Source organism: Mobula birostris, chromosome 25 (assembly GCF_030028105.1).
Source record: "Mobula birostris isolate sMobBir1 chromosome 25, sMobBir1.hap1, whole genome shotgun sequence".
Classification (NCBI taxonomy): Eukaryota; Metazoa; Chordata; class Chondrichthyes; order Myliobatiformes; family Myliobatidae; genus Mobula; species Mobula birostris.
This window is the reverse complement of record NC_092394.1, coordinates 62,585,403-62,605,688: the sequence shown is the minus strand read 5'-3', so window position 1 is coordinate 62,605,688 and position 20,286 is coordinate 62,585,403.

The following is a 20,286-nucleotide window of genomic DNA, read 5'->3' as shown; positions in this document are numbered from 1 at the left end:
CTTTATGTGTAGAGGCATGAAACAACTTTCAAACTACTCAGAATCATGTAGGAAGTTAACTTAAAATGTTTCCATCAGGTTTGCACTCTGCACTTTACTGGAAAATTGAAATGTATACTACTTTAATGTCAGAACATTGTATGCACTGAGAAAGTAACTTTTTTGTCTTGATGAACAGAGGCACGAAACACATTTCAAACTACTCACTCTGATGTGGGAAGTTAACTAAAGGTGTTTTCATTAGGTTTGCAGTCAGGACTTTTGAGTACAATTGAAATATACTACTTTTATGCCAAAGCATTGTATTCTCTGAGAAATGAACTTTTTTGTCATAATGTGCAGAGGCATGAAAGAACTTTGAGAGATCTCAGAATCATGTGGGAAGTAAACCTAAGGTGTTTCCATTAGGTTTGCAGTAAGTGCTTTGGTGTAAAATTGAAATGTATACTATTTGTATTGTCAAAGCATTGTATGCACTGAGAAAACAACTTTTTTGTCTTGATGTGTAGAGGCATGAAACAACTTTCAAACTACTCATAATCATGTGAGAAGTTAACTTAAGGTCTTTCCATTAGTTTTGCAGTGAGTACTTTGGTGTAAAATTGAAATGTATACTATTTGTAATTTCAAAGCATTGTATGCACTGAGAAAATAACTTTTTTGTCTTGCTGTGCAGAGGCGTGAAACTAATTTCAAACAACTCATAATCATGTGGGAAGTTAAACTAACGTGTTTCCATTAGGTTTGCAGTAAGTACTTTGGTGTAAAATTCAAATGTATACTACTTTTTTGTCAAAGCTCTCTATGCACTGAGAAATCAACTTTTTTGCCTTGATGTGCAGAGCCATGACACAACTTTCAGACATCTAGGATCATGGAGGCGTTAACCTAAGGTCTTTCCATTAGGTTTGTTATAAGTACTTTGGTGTAAAATTGAAATGTATACTATTTGGAATGTCAAAGCATTGTATGCACTGAGAAAATAACTTTTTTGTCTTGCTGTGCAGAGGCGTGAAACTAATTTCAAACAACTCATAATCATGTGGGAAGTTAACCCAAGGTCTTTCCATTAGGTTTGCAGTAAGTACTTTGGTGTAAAATTGAAATGTATACTATTTGTAATGTCAAAGCATTGTATGCACTGAGAAAATAACTTGTTTGTCTTGCTGTGCAGAGGCGTGAAACTAATTTCAAACAACTCATAATCATGTCGGAAGTTAAACTAACGTGTTCCCATTAGGTTTGCAGTAAGTGCTTTAGTGTAAAATTGAAATGTATACTACTTGTATTGTCAAAGGATTGTATGCACTGAGAAAACAACTTTTTTGTCTTTATGTGTAGAGGCATGAAACAACTTTCAAACTACTCAGAATCATGTAGGAAGTTAACTTAAAATGTTTCCATCAGGTTTGCACTCTGCACTTTACTGGAAAATTGAAATGTATACTACTTTAATGTCAGAACATTGTATGCACTGAGAAAGTAACTTTTTTGTCTTGATGAACAGAGGCACGAAACACATTTCAAACTACTCACTCTGATGTGGGAAGTTAACTAAAGGTGTTTTCATTAGGTTTGCAGTCAGGACTTTTGAGTACAATTGAAATATACTACTTTTATGCCAAAGCATTGTATTCTCTGAGAAATCAACTTTTTTGTCATAATGTGCAGAGCCATGAAAGAACTTTGAGAGATCTCAGAATCATGTGGGAAGTAAACCTAAGGTGTTTCCATTAGGTTTCCAGTAAGTGTTTTGGTGTAAAATTGAAATGTATACTATTTGTATTGTCAAAGCATTGTATGCACTGAGAAAACAACTTTTTTGTCTTGATGTGTAGAGGCATGAAACAACTTTCAAACTACTCATAATCATGTGAGAAGTTAACTTAAGGTCTTTCCATTAGTTTTGCAGTGAGTACTTTGGTGTAAAATTGAAATGTATACTATTTGTAATTTCAAAGCATTGTATGCACTGAGAAAATAACTTTTTTGTCTTGCTGTGCAGAGGCATGAAACTAATTTCAAACAACTCATAATCATGTGGGAAGTTAAACTAACGTGTTTCCATTAGGTTTGCAGTCAGGACTTTTGAGTACAATTGAAATGTATACTACTTTTATGTCAAAGCAGTGCATTCACTGAGAAATCAACTTTTTTGTCTTTATGTGCAGAGGCATGAAACAACTTTCAGAGATCTCAGAATCATGTGGGAAGTAAACCTAAGGTGTTTCCATTAGGTTTGCAGTAAGTGCTTTGGTTTAAAATTGAAATGTATAGTATTTGTATTGTCAAAGTATTGTATGCACTGAGAAAACAACTTTTTTGTCTTGATGTGTAGAGGCATGAAACAACTTTCAAAGTACTCATAATCATGTGAGAAGTTAACCCAAGGTCTTTCCATTAGCTTTGCAGTAAGTACTTTGGTGTAAAATTGAAATGTATACTATTTGTAATGTCAAAGCATTGTATGCACTGAGAAAATAACTTTTTTGTCTTGCTGTGCAGAGGCGTGAAACTAATTTCAAACAACTCATAATCATGTGGGAAGTTAACCAAAGGTGTTTCCATTAGGTTTGCAGTCAGGACTTTTGAGTACAATTGAAATGTATACTACTTTTATGTCAAAGCAGTGTATTCACTGAGAAATCAACTTTTTTGTCTTTATGTGCAGAGGCATGAAACAACTTTCAGTGATCTCAGAATCATGTGGGAAGTAAACCTAAGGTGTTTCCATTAGGTTTGCAGTAAGTGCTTTGGTTTAAAATTGAAATGTATAGTATTTGTATTGTCAAAGTATTGTATGCACTGAGAAAACAACTTTTTTGTCTTGCTGTGCAGAGGCGTGAAACTAATTTCAAACAACTCATAATCATGTGGGAAGTTAAACTAACGTGTTTCCATTAGGTTTGCAGTAAGTACTTTGGTGTAAAATTGAAATGTATACTATTTGTATTGTAAAAGCATTGCATGCACTGAGAAAACAACTTTTTTGTCTTGATGTGCTCAGGTATGAAACTACTTTCAGACATCTCAGAATCATGTGGGAAGTTAACCTAAGTTGTTTCCATTAGGTTTGCAGTAAGTGCTTTGGTGTAAAATTGAAATGTATACTATTTGTATTGTCTAAGCATTGCATGCACTGAGATAACAACTTTTTTCTGTTGATGTGTACAGCCATGAAACAACTTTCAAACTACTCATAATCATGTGGAAAGTTGACCTAAGGTGTTTCCATTAGGTTCGCAGTAAGTGCTTTGGTGTAATATTGAAATGTATACTATTTGTATTGTAAAAGCATTGCATGCACTGAGAAAACAACTTTTTTGTCTTGATGTGCACAGGTATGAAACAATTTTCAGACATCTCAGAATCATATGGGAAGTTAATCTAAGTTGTTTCCATTAGGTTTGCAGTAAGTACTTTGGTGTAAAATTGAAATGTATACTATTTGTATTGTCTAAGCATTACATGCACTGAGAAAACAACTTTTTTGTGTTGATGTGTACAGCCATGAATCAACTTTCAAACTACTCATAATCATGTGGGAAGTTAACCTAAGGTGTTTCCATTAGTTTGCAGTAAGTACTTTGGTGTAAAATTGAGATGTATACTACCTTAAAGTCAGAGCATAGTAGTACTGAGAAATTAACTTTTTTGTCTTGATGAACTGAGGCATGAAACAACTTTAAACCTAGTCATACTCATCTGGGAAGTTAACCAAATCTGTTTGCATTAGGTTTGCAGTCAGGACTTTTGAGTACAATTGAAATGTATACTACTTTTATGTCAAATCATTCTACTCACTGTGAAATCAACTTTTTTGTCTTTATGTGCACAGGTATGAAACAACTTTCAGACATCTCAGAATCATGTGGGAAGTTAACTTAAAGTGTTTCCATTAGGTTTGCAGTAAGTGCTTTGGAGTGAAATTGAAATGTATACTATTTGTATTGTTTAAGCACTGCATGCACCGAGATAACAACTTTTTTGTGTTGATGTGTACAGCCATGAAACAACTTTCAAACTACTCATAATCATGTGGAAAGTTAACCTAAAGTGTTTCCATTGGGTTTGCAGTAAGTGCTTTGGTGTAAAATTGAAATGTATACTACTTTTATGTCAAAGCATTCTATTCACTGTGAAATCAACTTTTTTGTCTTTATGTGCACAGGTATGAAACAACTTTCAGACATCTCAGAATCATGTGGGAAGTTAACTTAAGGTGTTTCCATTAGGTTTGCAGTAAGTGCTTTGGAGTAAAATTGAAATGTATACTATTTGTATTGTCTAAGCATTGCATGCACTGAGATAACAAGTTTTTTCTGTTGATGTGTACAGCCATGAAACAACTTTCAAACTACTCATAATCATGTGGAAAGTTAACCTAAGGTGTTTCCATTAGGTTTGCAGTAAGTGCTTTGGTGTAAAATTGAAATGTATACTATTTGTATTGTAAAAGCATTGCATGCACTGAGAAAACAACTTTTTTGTCTTGATGTGCACAGGTATGAAAGAACTTTCAGACATCTCAGAATCATGTGGGAAGTTAGTCTACGTTGTTTCCATTGGGTTTGCAGTAAGTGCTTTGGTGTAAAATTGAAATGTATACTATTTGTATTGTCTAAGCATTGCATGCACTGAGAAATCAACTTTTTTGTCTTTATGTGCACAGGTATGAAACAACTTTCAGACATCTCAGAATCATGTGGAAAGTTAACCTAATGTGTTTCCATTAGGTTTGCAGTAAGTGCTTTGGTGTAAAATTGTAATGTATACTATATGTATTGTAAAAGCATTGCATGCACTGAGATAACAACTTTTTTGTGTTGATGTGTACAGCCATGAAACAACTTTCAAACTACTCGTAATCATGTGGAAAGTTAACCTAAGGTGTTTCCATTAGTTTGCAGTAAGAACTTTGGTGTAAAATTGAGATGTATACTACCTTAATGTCAGAGCATAGTAGTACTGAGAAAGTAACTTTTTTGTCTTGATGAACTGAGGCATGAAACAACTTTAAACCTAGTCATACTCATCTGGGAAGTTAACCAAATGTGTTTGCATTAGGTTTGCAGTCAGGACTTTTGAGTACAATTAAAATGTATACTACTTTTATGTCAAAGCATTCTATTCACCGTGAAATCAACTTTTTTGTCTTTATGTGCACAGGTATGAAACAAATTTCAGACATCTCAGAATCATGTGGGAAGTTAACCTAAAGTGTTTCCAATAGGTTTGCAGTAAGTGCTTTGGAGTAAAATTGAAATGTATACTATTTGTATTGTCTAAGCATTGCATGCACTGAGATAACAACTTTTTTCTGTTCATGTGTACAGCCATGAAACAACTTTCAAACTACTCATAATCATGTGGAAAGTTAACCTAAGGTGTTTCCATTAGGTTTGCAGTGAGTGCTTTGGTGTAAAATTGAAATGTATACTATTTGTATTGTAAAAGCATTGCATGCACTGAGAAAACAACTTTTTTGTCTTGATGTGCACAGGTATGAAACAATTTTCAGACATCTCAGAATCATATGGGAAGTTAATCTAAGTTGTTTCCATTAGGTTTGCAGTAAGTACTTTGGTGTAAAATTGAAATGTATACTATTTGTATTGTCTAAGCATTACATGCACTGAGAAAACAACTTTTTTGTGTTGATGTGTACAGCCATGAAACAACTTTCAAACTACTCATAATCATGTGGGAAGTTAACCTGAGGTGTTTCAATTAGTTTGCAGTAAGCACTTTGGTGTAAAATTGAGATGTATACTACCTTAAAGTCAGAGCATAGTAGTACTGAGAAATTAACTTTTTTGTCTTGATGAACTGAGGCATGAAACAACTTTAAACCTTGTCATACTCATCTGGGAAGTTAACCAAATCTGTTTGCATTAGGTTTGCAGTCAGGACTTTTGAGTACAATTGAAATGTATACTACTTTTATGTCAAATCATTCTACTCACTGTGAAATCAACTTTTTTGTCTTTATGTGCACAGGTATGAAACAACTTTCAGACATCTCAGAATCATGTGGGAAGTTAACTTAAAGTGTTTCCATTAGGTTTGCAGTAAGTGCTTTGGAGTGAAATTGAAATGTATACTATTTGTATTGTTTAAGCACTGCATGCACCGAGATAACAACTTTTTTGTGTTGATGTGTACAGCCATGAAACAACTTTCAAACTACTCATAATCATGTGGAAAGTTAACCTAAAGTGTTTCCATTGGGTTTGCAGTAAGTGCTTTGGTGTAAAATTGAAATGTATACTACTTTTATGTCAAAGCATTCTATTCACTGTGAAATCAACTTTTTTGTCTTTATGTGCACAGGTATGAAACAACTTTCAGACATCTCAGAATCATGTGGGAAGTTAACTTAAGGTGTTTCCATTAGGTTTGCAGTAAGTGCTTTGGAGTAAAATTGAAATGTATACTATTTGTATTGTCTAAGCATTGCATGCACTGAGATAACAAGTTTTTTCTGTTGATGTGTACAGCCATGAAACAACTTTCAAACTACTCATAATCATGTGGAAAGTTAACCTAAGGTGTTTCCATTAGGTTTGCAGTAAGTGCTTTGGTGTAAAATTGAAATGTATACTATTTGTATTGTAAAAGCATTGCATGCACTGAGAAAACAACTTTTTTGTCTTGATGTGCACAGGTATGAAAGAACTTTCAGACATCTCAGAATCATGTGGGAAGTTAGTCTACGTTGTTTCCATTGGGTTTGCAGTAAGTGCTTTGGTGTAAAATTGAAATGTATACTATTTGTATTGTCTAAGCATTGCATGCACTGAGATATCAACTTTTTTGTCTTTATGTGCACAGGTATGAAACAACTTTCAGACATCTCAGAATCATGTGGAAAGTTAACCTAATGTGTTTCCATTAGGTTTGCAGTAAGTGCTTTGGTGTAAAATTGTAATGTATACTATATGTATTGTAAAAGCATTGCATGCACTGAGATAACAACTTTTTTGTGTTGATGTGTACAGCCATGAAACAACTTTCAAACTACTCGTAATCATGTGGAAAGTTAACCTAAGGTGTTTCCATTAGTTTGCAGTAAGAACTTTGGTGTAAAATTGAGATGTATACTACCTTAATGTCAGAGCATAGTAGTACTGAGAAAGTAACTTTTTTGTCTTGATGAACTGAGGCATGAAACAACTTTAAACCTAGTCATACTCATCTGGGAAGTTAACCAAATGTGTTTGCATTAGGTTTGCAGTCAGGACTTTTGAGTACAATTAAAATGTATACTACTTTTATGTCAAAGCATTCTATTCACCGTGAAATCAACTTTTTTGTCTTTATGTGCACAGGTATGAAACAAATTTCAGACATCTCAGAATCATGTGGGAAGTTAACCTAAAGTGTTTCCAATAGGTTTGCAGTAAGTGCTTTGGAGTAAAATTGAAATGTATACTATTTGTATTGTCTAAGCATTGCATGCACTGAGATAACAACTTTTTTCTGTTCATGTGTACAGCCATGAAACAACTTTCAAACTACTCATAATCATGTGGAAAGTTAACCGAAGGTGTTTCCATTAGGTTTGCAGTGAGTGCTTTGGTGTAAAATTGAAATGTATACTATTTGTATTGTAAAAGCATTGCATGCACTGAGAAAACAACTTTTTTGTCTTGATGTGCACAGGTATGAAACAACTTTCAGACATCTCAGAATCATGTGGGAAGTTAGTCTAAGTTGTTTCCATTTGGTTTGCAGTATGTGCTTTGGTGTAAAATTGAAATGTATACTATTTGTATTGTCTAAGCATTGCATGCACTGAGATAACAACTTTTTTGTGTTGGTGTGTACAGCCATGAAACAACTTTCAAACTACTCATAATCATGTGGGAAGTTAACCTGAGGTGTTTCAATTAGTTTGCAGTAAGCACTTTGGTGTAAAATTGAGATGTATACTACCTTAATGTCAGAGCATAGTAGTACTGAGAAAGTAACTTTTTTGTCTTGATGAACTGAGACATGAAACAACTTTAAACCTACTCATACTCATGTGGGAAGTTAACCAAATGTGTTTTCATTAGGTATGCAGTCAGGACTTTTAGGTACAATTGAAATGTATACTACTTTTATGTCCAAGCATTGTATTCACTGTGAAATCAACTTTTTTGTCTTTATGTGCACAGGTATGAAACAACTTTCAGACATCTCAGAATCATGTGGGAAGTTAACCTAAAGTGTTTCCATTAGGTTTGCAGTAAGTGCTTTGGTGTAAAATTGAAATGTATACTAGTTGTATTATTTAAGCATTGCCTGCACTGAGATAACAACTTTTTTGTGTTGATGTGTACAGCCATGAAACAACTTTCAAACTACTCATAATCATGTGGAAAGTTAACCTAAAGTGTTTCCATTAGGTTTGCAGTAAGTGCTTTGGTGTAAAATTGAAATGTATACTAGTTGTATTGTTTAAGCATTGCCTGCACTGAGATAACAACTTTTTTGTGTTGATGTGTACAGCCATGAAACAACTTTCAAACTACTCATAATCATGTGGGAAGTTAAACTAACGTGTTTCCATTAGGTTTGCAGTAAGTGCTTTAGTGTAAAATTGAAATGTATACTACTTGTATTGTCAAAGCGTTGCATGCACTGAGAAAACAACTTTTTTGTCTTGATGTGCAGAGCCATGACACAACTTTCAGACATCTCAGGATCATGTGGGAAGTTAACCTAAGGTTTGCAGTAAGTGATTTGGTGTAAAATTGAAATGTATACTACTTATACTGTCAAAGCATTGTATGCACTGAGAAAACAACTTTTTTGTCTTGATGTGTAGAGCCATGAGAGAACTTTCAAAGAACACAGAAACATGTGGGAAGTTAACTTAAAATGTATCCATCTGGTTTGCACTCTGCAGTTTGGTGGAAAATTGCAAAGTATACTACTTTAATGTCAGAACATTGTATGCAGTGAGAATTCAACTTTTTTGTCTTTACGTGCAGAGGCATGAAACAACTTTCAGACATCTCAGAATCATGTGGGAAGTTAACCTAAGGTGTTTTCATTAGGTTTGCAGTAAGTACTTTGGTATAAAATTGCAATGTATACTATTTGTACTGTCAAAGCATTGTATGCACTTAGATCACAACTTTTTTGTCTTGATGTGTAGAGGCATGAAACAACTTTCAAACTACTGATAATCATGTGGAAAGTTAACCTAAGGTGTTTTCAGTAGGTTTGCAGTAAGTACTATGGTGAAAAATTGAAATGTATACAATTTGTATTGTCAAAGCATTGTATGGACTGAGTAAACAACTGTTTAGTCTGGATATGCAGAGCCATGAGACATCTTTCAAACAACTCAAAAACATGTGGGAAGTTAACGTAAAATGAATGCATCTGGTTTGCACTCTGCACTTTGCTGGAAAATTGAAATGTATACTACTTTAATGTCAGAACATAGTATACACTGAGAAGGTAACATTTTTGTTTTGATGAACAGAGGCATGAAACAACTTTCAGACATCTCAGGATCATGTGGGAAGTTAACCTAAGGTGTTTCCATTAGGTTTGCAGTAAGTGCTTTGGTGTAAAGTTGAAATGTATACTACTTGTATTGTCAAAGGATTGTATGCACTGAGAAAACAACTTTTTTGTCTTTATGTGCAGAGGCATGAAAGAACTTTCAGACATCTCAGAATCATGTGGGAAGTTAACTTAAGGTCTTTCCATTAGGTTTGCAGTAAGTACTTTGGTGTAAAATTGAAATGTATACTATTTGTAATTTCAAAGCATTGTATGCACTGAGAAAATAACTTTTTTGTCTTGCTGTGCAGAGGCGTGAAACTAATTTCAAACAACTCATAATCATGTGGGAAGTTAAACTAACGTGTTTTTGTACTTACTGTGAATGCCTGCTAGAAAATGAATCTTAGGGTTGTATATGGAGACCTATATACTTTGGCAATAAATTTACTTTGAACTTTGAGAAAGTCTTTTTTCTCTAAAAGTGTTGTGAATTACTGGAAATCTCAACTCAAAATGATGAATGCTGACAGAGTTAACCTAAAGCAACACACATAAAAGTTGCTGGTGAACGCAGCAGGCCAGGCAGCATCCCTAGGAAGAGGTGCAGTCGACGTTTCAGGCTGAGACCCTTCATCAGGACTAACTGAAGGAAGAGTGAGTAAGGGATTTGAAAGTTGGAGGGGGAGGGGGAGATCCAAAATGATAGCAGAAGACAGGATGGGGAGGGATGGAGTCAAGAGCTGGACAGGTGATAGGCAAAAGGGATACGAGAGGATCATGGGACAGGAGGTCCGGGAAGAAAGACGGGGGGGTGGGGGGGTGAACCCAGAGGATCACTGTGATATACTGCGTCCAGTGCTCCCGATGTGGCCTTTTATATATTGGCGAGACCCGATGCAGACTGGGAGACCGCTTTGCTGAACACCTACGCTCTGTCCGCCAGAGAAAGCAGGATCTCCCAGTGGCCACACATTTTAATTCCACATCCCATTCCCATTCTGACATGTCTATCCACAGCCTGCTCTACTGTAAAGATGAAGCCACACTCAGGTTGGAGGAACAACACCTTATATTCCGTCTGGGTAGCCTCCAACCTGATGGCATGAACATCGACTTCTCTAACTTCCGCTAAGGCCCCACCTCCCCCTCGTACCCCATCTGTTACTCATTTTTATGCACACATTCTTTCTCTCACTCTCCTTTTTCTCCCTCTGACTATACCCCTTGCCCATCCTCTGGGTCCCCCCCCCCTTGTCTTTCTTCCCGGACCTCCTGTCCCATGATCCTCTCGTATCCCTTTTGCCTATCACCTGTCCAGCTCTTGGTTCCATTCCTCCCCCTCCTGTCTTCTCCTATCATCTTGGATCTCCCCCTCCCTCTCCCAACTTTCAAATCCCTTCCTCACTCTTCCTTCAGTTAGTCCTGACGAAGGGTCTTGGCCTGAAACGTCGACTGCACCTCTTCCTAGAGATGCCGCCTGGCCTGCTGCGTTCACCAGCAACTTTTATGTGTGTTGCTTGAATTTCCAGCATCTGCAGAATTCCTGTTGTTGGAGTTAACCTAAAGGTGTGAATGGTCAGTTACTTTTTTCATCTGTCTACACATACCAGTGCTTATTATGCTCTGGGTCTGTAGGTGATGGCTTATTATCTCATAAAGGGCCATTTCAAATCTGACTTTGCCCGTCTCTTTGGAATGTGGCCTGACCGCTCAGCCTTCTGACTGAGCAAAGAGCAGTGCTAGCTGCTGACAGCCTTGTGTTCAACTCATCTGACCAAACACAATAGTACAGATTGAGCTTTATCACATATACATAGAAGCATAGTGAAATGTGTTATGTGTGTAACAATCAGTGCTGGGAGAAGCCCACAAATGTCACCACATAGCATAACATAATGCTCGCTGAACCACTCCCTCCCCCAGGACAGGCCCTTCAGCACAGGGTTGCATCAAACTAATTACACTGTGTAAGGGATTTCTTTACCAATGTCCACATCCTACCAATTCACATGCCTAAGAGCCTCCTGAACACCTCTATAGCATTGGCCTCCACCAACGTACCAGGCAGATCATTCCAGGCACACAGAATTCTGTTCAAAAAAAAACATGCCCTGCACATCTCCTTTGAACTTGCCCCTTTACGACTCAAATGCTCCCTGATATTAGACATTTCATCCTTATGGAAAAAGATGTTACTCAACTCTACCGAAATGTGACCAAACCCAATAAATAGCCACAAGATGAGTGTTCTCCAGAATTCCTGATGCATCTTGTCTACTAAACTCATCTTATGAGGATGGGTTGAGCAAGCTAAGGCTATTCTCTCTGGAGTGAAGGGGAATAAAAAGTGACAAGTTAGAGGCATGGATTGAGTGGAAGATCACAAACTTTCCCCTAGGAGTAAGCATAATTTTAAGGCTATTGAAGGAAAGTAGAGGGAGATGCCAGAGGAAGCCTCAACTTGGATTATATGCACACCTGAGCCTGCAACATTGCTCAGTTACAGACATTACATCCTTGTCTTGCTCAGATTCCACTGTGCACTGCCCCCAGTACCGGGAATTCAAGGGCAGTACACAATTAATAAACGTCGCACACCACACAGAAGTTTATTTACTGCGATACAGTGTAGACAGTGAGAGGAAACAGATGTAGTCACAGAAAAAAACATACAAACTCCTTACCAGCGGGAATTTAATGCAGCAGCAAAGAGATTTTTGAGAGCTGCAAATAAAGCACAAGCAGACAGTCACAGGAGGTAGGGAGATGATTAAACCAATGACACTGGACAAGAGATGCAGTCACTATCAGGCATTTCAGAGCTTGCAAACTGGGTGCTGTTGGGGGTGAGGGGAGATTAAATAACGATATCTGATCTGCTAGATCAACTGGGGTGACAAAGAACAAATAGGCATAGAAGTCATAGTTTAAGGGTGAAAGACGTAATCTTGAAGGGGATCTTCAGAGGGTGGTGCAAGTCTGGAACGAGCTGCCAGTGGAAGCGGTTGGGTTTGATTTCAGCATTTAAGGACATAGTACAAGAGGGGTATGGCGGTCTATGGTTCAGATGCAGGTCAATGAGACTAGGTACATAGTTTGGCACATAGTAGGTGGGCTGAAGGGCCTGTTTTCTGTTTGAGCAGGGAAGGTCTGTGGCAAATCATGGAACGACTGGGATGCCCCCCAAAGTTCTTCAGCATGGTCATCCAGCTACATGAAGATCAGAGTGACCAAGTCAGACACAACAACAACCTCTCAGAACCCTTCCCAATAGGCAACGGAGTAAAGCAAGGCTGCGTCCTCGCGCCGACTCGCTTCACCACCTTCTTCAGCATGATGCTCGAAAGGGCCACAGAAGACCTTGATGACGAGGACGGTATCTACAGCTGATACCGCACCGATGGCAGCCTGTTCAACCTGAGGCGACTACAGTCCCACACCAAGACATTGGAGCAATTCATCCGAGAGCTATTCTTCGCCGACGAAGCTGCCTTTGTTGTCCACAAAACGACAGCCCTGCAGCGTATAACATCCTGCTTCGCGGAGGCTGCCGAGCTCTTTGGACTGGAAGTCAGCTTGAAGACAGAAGTTTTTCATCAGCTCGCACCTCAGTAAGATTACCACCCTCCCCACATCACCATCGGTGAGGTAGAACTGAAGACAGTCCACCAGTTCAGCTACCTGGGGTGCACCATCTTGTCAGATGCCAAGATCGACAACAGACTGGCAAAGGCAAACAGCGCATTCGGCAGGCTGTACAAAAGAGTATGGAACAACATGCATTTGAAGAAAGGCACAAAGATCAGCGTGTACAGAGCCATTGTACTGACCACCCTCCTGTACAGCCCGAGTCGTGGGTCACCTACCGTCACCACCTACAACTCCTTGAGCGTTTCCACCAGCGCTGCCTCCGCACCATCCTCAACATCCACTGGAGTGACTTCGTCACCAACATCAAAGTCTCGAACAGGCTGAGGTCACCAGCATTGAGGCCATGCTGTTGAAGACGCAGCTGTGCTGGGCAGGGCACATCTCCAGGATGGAGGATCATCGCCTGCCTAAGATTGTGCTGTATGGCGAACTCTCCACTGGCCACCGTGACATAAGGGCACCGAAGAGGTACAAGGACTCTCTGACGAAATCCCTTGGTGCCTGTCACATTGACCATCACCAGTGGTCTAATCTAGCCTCCGATCGCGAGGCCTGGTGACACACCATTCACCAGTCTGTCTCTTCCTTCGAGTACGCACGCAAGGCTGGCATTGAGGACAAAAGGAGGAGGAAGAACCGTGACACAGCAGCACCAAACCCAGAACAGAATTTCCCTTGCAGCCGCTGTGGCCGGGCCTGTCTGTCCCGTATTGGCCTCATCAGCCACCAGCGAGCCTGCAGCAGACATGGGCAGTCCCCTTCCTAAATCTTCGTTCACAAAGCCAAGCCATGATGAAGGCTTTACGTCTCTATATGTGAAGCCACAAGAGATTAGGAGGGGCAAGAAACTGCAGTCTGATCAAGGACAGAGGAAGCAGACAAACCAGTTGTCTTTGTTCCCCCCATTTTATGGACTCTGAACAATTCCTTGCTCTTGGTTAATCTAATCAGAGCAACTCAATGTGGACACAGAAAGGTTCAAGTAATGATCTGCTAAACCTGAGACCATTCTCAAACAAATAGCCATCTGAACTGATCCTCGCTCTGGGACAATCTAATCAGAGCAATATACCTGAGACCATTCTCAGAGTAGTTACTTGTTACGTAAAATGCCAGACTTGCAATCAGTAATCTCGTTAGACTCTGTCTGGGTTGCCTCATTTAACTGGTTTGGACCAGTCGGAGTGTAAAGACACAAGGGCAGCAAAGAAAAACCTGAGGATTGATGTCCAGTAAGTCTAATGTGGTAGGCAAGTTATTGGAGTGTATTCTGTGGGATAATAAATACATGCAGATCGAGACAGGAGCTTGGGAGATTACGTCTTATGAAGCTGATGCAGGAGGGGTAATAGACAGTCAATATGAAATTCAGTAAGGCATTTGATACGGTTAATAATGCCAATGTACAATAAGAGAAAAGACTACAGATGGGAATGGCAACCTAGTCCTTTTCAGTCTTGGATGTGTGGGAAGAAAGCAGTGGATTATGCATTGCAAGCAACGAGAGGTGTCAGAGGTTACAAAACCACCTGCCCTCAGGATGCCTATCCAACACAGCACCATGCTACACCCAGTTGCAAGTGTTTGAAGCAAGGCACATGGATGTCAGAAAAATGGAGGGTTGTGTAGCAGGGAAGGGTTAAGTTGACTTTAGAGTAGGCAGAAAGGTTGGCATAACATTGCTGGTCAAAGGATCTGTACTGTTCTATGTTCTAAAGCAGCTGCCACCAGTGGTGATTCTTAACTGTGGGCAAGTTTACAGAACAGTACCACCAGGCTCCTGAAAATGAGGGGATGGAAACTGGAATGCTGGAGAACATTAGTGTGTCCAAGGAGGGTGATAACAAAGGCTGGCAAAGCAAGAGGCTGTAAATGTAGGAGAGTGAAAGGCCAGTAAATAAAAGCCTGTCCAGCCACAAGTACAAAAGGTCAGCAGAGAGAGCCCTGTGCTACAGAGCCAGAGGAGAGAGATTAGTGTACAAGCTCTGTATTGCTCAGATCCAGGTCATGGAAGGCCTATGAACAGAGACTGATTCCTGTGCCTCGATTCAGAGTCAATATAAATCCATGTCCAGAAGATGAAAGATCAGTGTACAATGTTTGTACTCCCAAGGTCAAGGGACAAGGTACATAAAAAGGTTTACACTGGCCAGTCCCACATTCTACAACCATCAAGCTCCTAAAACAATGTGGAAACTTCACTCACCTCAACACTAAACTGATTCTACCTACACACCTCATTTTGAAGGATTCTACAATTCATGCTCTCAGCATTATTTATTTTGCACAATTTGACTTTTATAATGATGCCCAATACAAGCATAAAGAACAGCATCTTATTTAGCATCTGGGCAGGTTGTAGCCTACGGTGATACAGGCTCTTCCAGCACAATGAACCTGCGACACCCATCTGACCAACTAACCTACTAACCTGCAACCAACTCCAGAGCACTCAGATGATGTGCTAATTACAGAGAACAGCAGGAATTGATAGTTCTCCACCTTTTGATAACTGGCTCTTATCAGGACTGGATTGCTTTGCCCAGGATATCTCCCCTTTCCTTCATTGTAGAGCCTGGCCTTTTGGACAGGTCCCAGTAGCAAGACTGTACATTGCCCAGACTTCACAACATGAGTAACATTACACAAGAGCTTTACTACTGCTTCTCAACAACCACATTTCACTGAATCAGAAAAACTCCATTGTCCACCCATCTCCCTACCCCACCCTCATGCTTTCTCAATTTTGGAGGGTTTTTAACCCAAAACATCAATCATTTCTCCTTCAGCAGATGCAACCTAACCCACTGAGCATTTTCAGCTTTATACCAGCAAGTAATCTTACACTATCCAGATCCAGGGTGAAGAGCCTGCACTTCCCCATGAAGAGCATGGAGGAACAGTGTATAGAGGTCCATTCTTCCCAGTTTGGGGAGGAGGAGGTGGTTTTGTTCAACATACCCAATCTAAGAGCTCCTTACATTGCTGTATGTTCTGACACTGTAACAGTTGCCAGGAAATCAGGTGGCAGGCAGCATATGGAGACCGTCAGCTGCAGGTGCCACTTCCACACTAGCTGTGCCAGGACAACAAATCTCACAGGATGAAAGGTGTCACATTGTTTCACAGCTGATCATCAGATCACAGTCTCAGTCCACAGTGCATGTTGCAAGGGTGATAATCAGCCCATATCGGAAAGGATTTTGATTAAGTTTATCATGATCTGTCTGTAAATATCAAGGTGATTTGTGCAAAATGGGGAAGTGATGGAAAGGAAATTTGCCCTCAATGTCTTTATGACAGAGAAATTGATTGTGGATTTCAGGAAGGGGAATTCAAGGGATCAACAGCACAAAGGACTAGAATACAAAAGCAAGGACGTAACACTGAGGCATTGGTCAGATCATACTTGGAGTACTATCAGCAGTTTGGGGCCTTATTTAAGATCAGCTGGCATCGGAAAGGGTCCAAAGGAGGTTCACTAGAACAATTCCCAGAATGAAAGGGTTACATGAGAAGCATTTGATGGTTCTGAGCTTCATTCTTCTGACTTGGACTTAAGAATGAGGAGAATCCCATTGAAACTTATGACTATTGAAAGGCCTCAATAGTGGAGATATGGAGAGGACGTTTCCTATTGTGAGGTAGTTTAGAACCAGAGAGCAGTCTCATAACTGAGGGCATCCATTTATAACAATTTCTTTAGCCATTGGTTGGTGAATCTGTAGAATTCATTGCAACAGATGGCTCTGCAGGTCAAGTCAGTTAGTATACTTAAGGCAGAGATTCTTGATTAATCAGGACGCCAAAAGTTACAAGAAGAAGGGAGGGAAATGGGGTTCAGAGGGATAATAAATTAGCATGAAAAAAGTGAAGAGACTCGATGGGCCAAATGGCTCAATACTGCTCCTATGCCTTATGGTCTTGATCTATATCAAACCTGATTTTCCACTTATTCATTGCTACCCCCAGATTCTACCATTCACCGACACAATCTGTGGGAAGAAACTATTGTATCCAGAGTAAACCCATGCATCACAAGGAGAACACACAAACTCCACAAAGTGACAGAGGTCAGAATTAAACCCAGATCTCTGGTACTGGGAGACCAGCTCTGCTCATCTTCTGAAACAAATAGTAAAAGTATGGAAGGAAAGGGGAACATAGAAGGAACAGAGACTTAAAGGGGTCACAATATTACCAAAGTCAAAAAAGCAGCTAGTTAGCCACATCCCCATTTCTAAGAAACTAACAAAGGTCCCATCCAAAACCTAGTCTCAATGTTTTCCCTTCCTAAAAAGATTAGCTTTATTTGTTACTTGTACATTGAAACCACAAAATGCATAGTTTGCATCAAATCAAATCAGCAACATGGGCTGGGCAGCCTGTACGTATCAGCATGCTTTGATGCCAACATAGCATGACAATGGCGTAAACTATGTCCCATCACTCCCTCCACCCTCAGTCTGTGCTTCCTTCCCAGCTTGTATTTAGATTCACCCATGGAGTGGAGTATGGAGAAGTGGTCAATGATAAGCAGCCATCCCAGAACATGACAGCACAGTGCAGACCCTTTTGGGTCCCAATGCATCGTGGCAAGCTTTTAACCCCCTCCAAGATCAAGCTAACCCTTCCCCCCCATAGCCCTCTATTTTTTCTATTCTCCATGTGCCCATCTAAGTGTTTCTTAAATGTCACTGATGTATCTGCATCCACCACCAATCCTGGAAAGCTACTTCCAACATCCCCCCACACTTCCCTCCAATCACTATACCTCCCACCCATTTCAGCTGTGAGAAAAATAATCCTGCTCTCCACTCAATCTAGGACTCCAGTACACTTCTATCAAGTTACTTTTCATCCTGCTTCTGATTATGAGAAGATTTTTCCCAGCTGTTACTGGCCTGCTCTTGGTGCAGATGCCCATGTGTAGCTTACCTTCCTTGATTAGCTGTTCCTTTAGCCTTTAACCAACCACAATGGCTAGCATTTGTATATAAAACAGTGTTAGGAGATTTCTGACAAAGTTTACGATTGGACTGGTGAGAGGTTGGAGCCTAGACAACCAAATGTGTGGCTGACAACGATGGGATCAGAATTTGAGAGAAGCAGAGGTAGACCATGGGGCAAAGTGATCTAACACACCACAAGCAATACTCCCAACAGCTAAGTACAGTTTTAGCATTATTACATTCACATTACATTGGGGCCCCATGGAGAAATTTCAGATTTGCAATGTTTTACTGTACCCACTGTCTACATTAGCTCCATAAAAATGCCTTACTATATCACCACAACAACTATCACAAATCCAGTCAACACTTTAAGAGGCACTTATACTCTTATAGTTTGTGTCAGGAGTCCCTAAGGACTCAAGCTTAGCAAAAATGTTTAACAATGCAGCCTATGTCTGTGCTGGTTGGAAGACCACCCAATCCCACCCTCTCAGCAGTCCTGCTCCAAGTACACATCCAAACATTGAGGGTTGTTCCCTCCACCACCCTGTCAGCAGCAATTTATAGAACCCCAGTGACCAGCCTTTATGTTCAGTCTTTATTGCAACTATTTTCCAGGCCTGAGTCATATAGTATACAGCACAAACAGGTACTGCATATGGACCATAGCTCTCCCTACCCTTCTCCCCCCCCCACTTCATACTTATCCAAATTTTTTAATGTTGACATCTTCATGAACCTATTCTGCACCTTCACCAGTGCAGACCGTCTCTAACATAGTGAGAAGAACTGCAAGTGGAGCTCATGCTGTGATCCAACTACAGTTGTTTACAATTCTAGCAAAACCTTACCTCAGCCAAGGAAATCTCCATGTTATTTAATCATCTTATCTCTCTGTCCATCGACCTTTAAGGATCTTCAAGACCACTTTCTCCACCCTTACATTTATTTTCTCGCACAAGGCTACACAAAAGGAACCAAATACATGATCTTTTCCAAGTGAAGAATGGCATTGGCCAATTGTCACCCAACTCCGCTTTGTACGTGATTTTAAAATATGTTCAAAAGAACAGTGTATTTGTGATATTAGTTATATTCAAGGCAACTAGTGAAGATGTTTTCCATGAAAAGAGGTTCAGGATATATTCAAAGTCACGCGACAAGTGTTGAGGAAAAATGTTATGCACAGCAAGTCCTGGTAACCTTGCATACACTGCCTAAAATGGCAAGGATTGCAATAGGTTTATTTCAAGGGAATTGAATACAAGCTGTAGAAAAATATTTGCAGGGATTTGGAACTAATTAGACAAAGATAACAAATAAAATGGGACAGATGACACTTCCACACTGCAAGTCAGATTTGAAGTTCACCATATCAATTAGTTTGGAATACCAACACATTTCCTGCCCAGCCATTTCCATTAATCCATTAAAGCCTGGTCCATGAATTTAATACCCTTCTGGACTTACAACTGCAGACATCCCATCTCTCCCGGAAATTCCGGGAGTCTCCCGCATATGAATAGTGGCTCCCTGATGCCTGCAAATTATACACAATATCACGGAAATCAATGTTTTTGAGAGCGAGCGAGAGAAAGCAAGCGAGAGCGCGAGAACGAGCGAGCAAGAGCGCGCGCCAGAGAACAAGAGAGAAAACAAGAAAGCGAGAGCACCATGGCAGTGTGTTCCAAAAAAAATATAAAACGTACGTCACCCCAGACTACACTAAAGTGTACCCCTGCCTAATAGGGGTCAAAAATAATGACAGTGTTGCTCGCTGCACTGTTTGCAACGGTGTCTTTTCTATTGCCCGTGGTGGGTTAAGACTGTAAAAGACATGTTGAGGTGAGTTTAACAGGTGGCATTCGTTCATTAGCATAGCTAACGTTATTTAAACTAGCTGGCTAGCTGCTAAGGAGCTACTCTATTGCAGACATCCCACCTCTCCCGGAAGTCTCCCGCAAATTGATGGTGCTACCTCCCTAAAATGAGTTTTTGCAGGGTGGGATGTCTGCAACTGCTGTGCATAAGGTCTAAACACCGGGCTTGGAGTCTTGGAAATAAACACTATGTGTGTGACAAAGAAACCTCAACTCAAGTAACACTATACATTTAGAAACAGTAAATATTTGCTACAAGTGGCTAATTCACTTTCAGTCCAGATATTGACTGG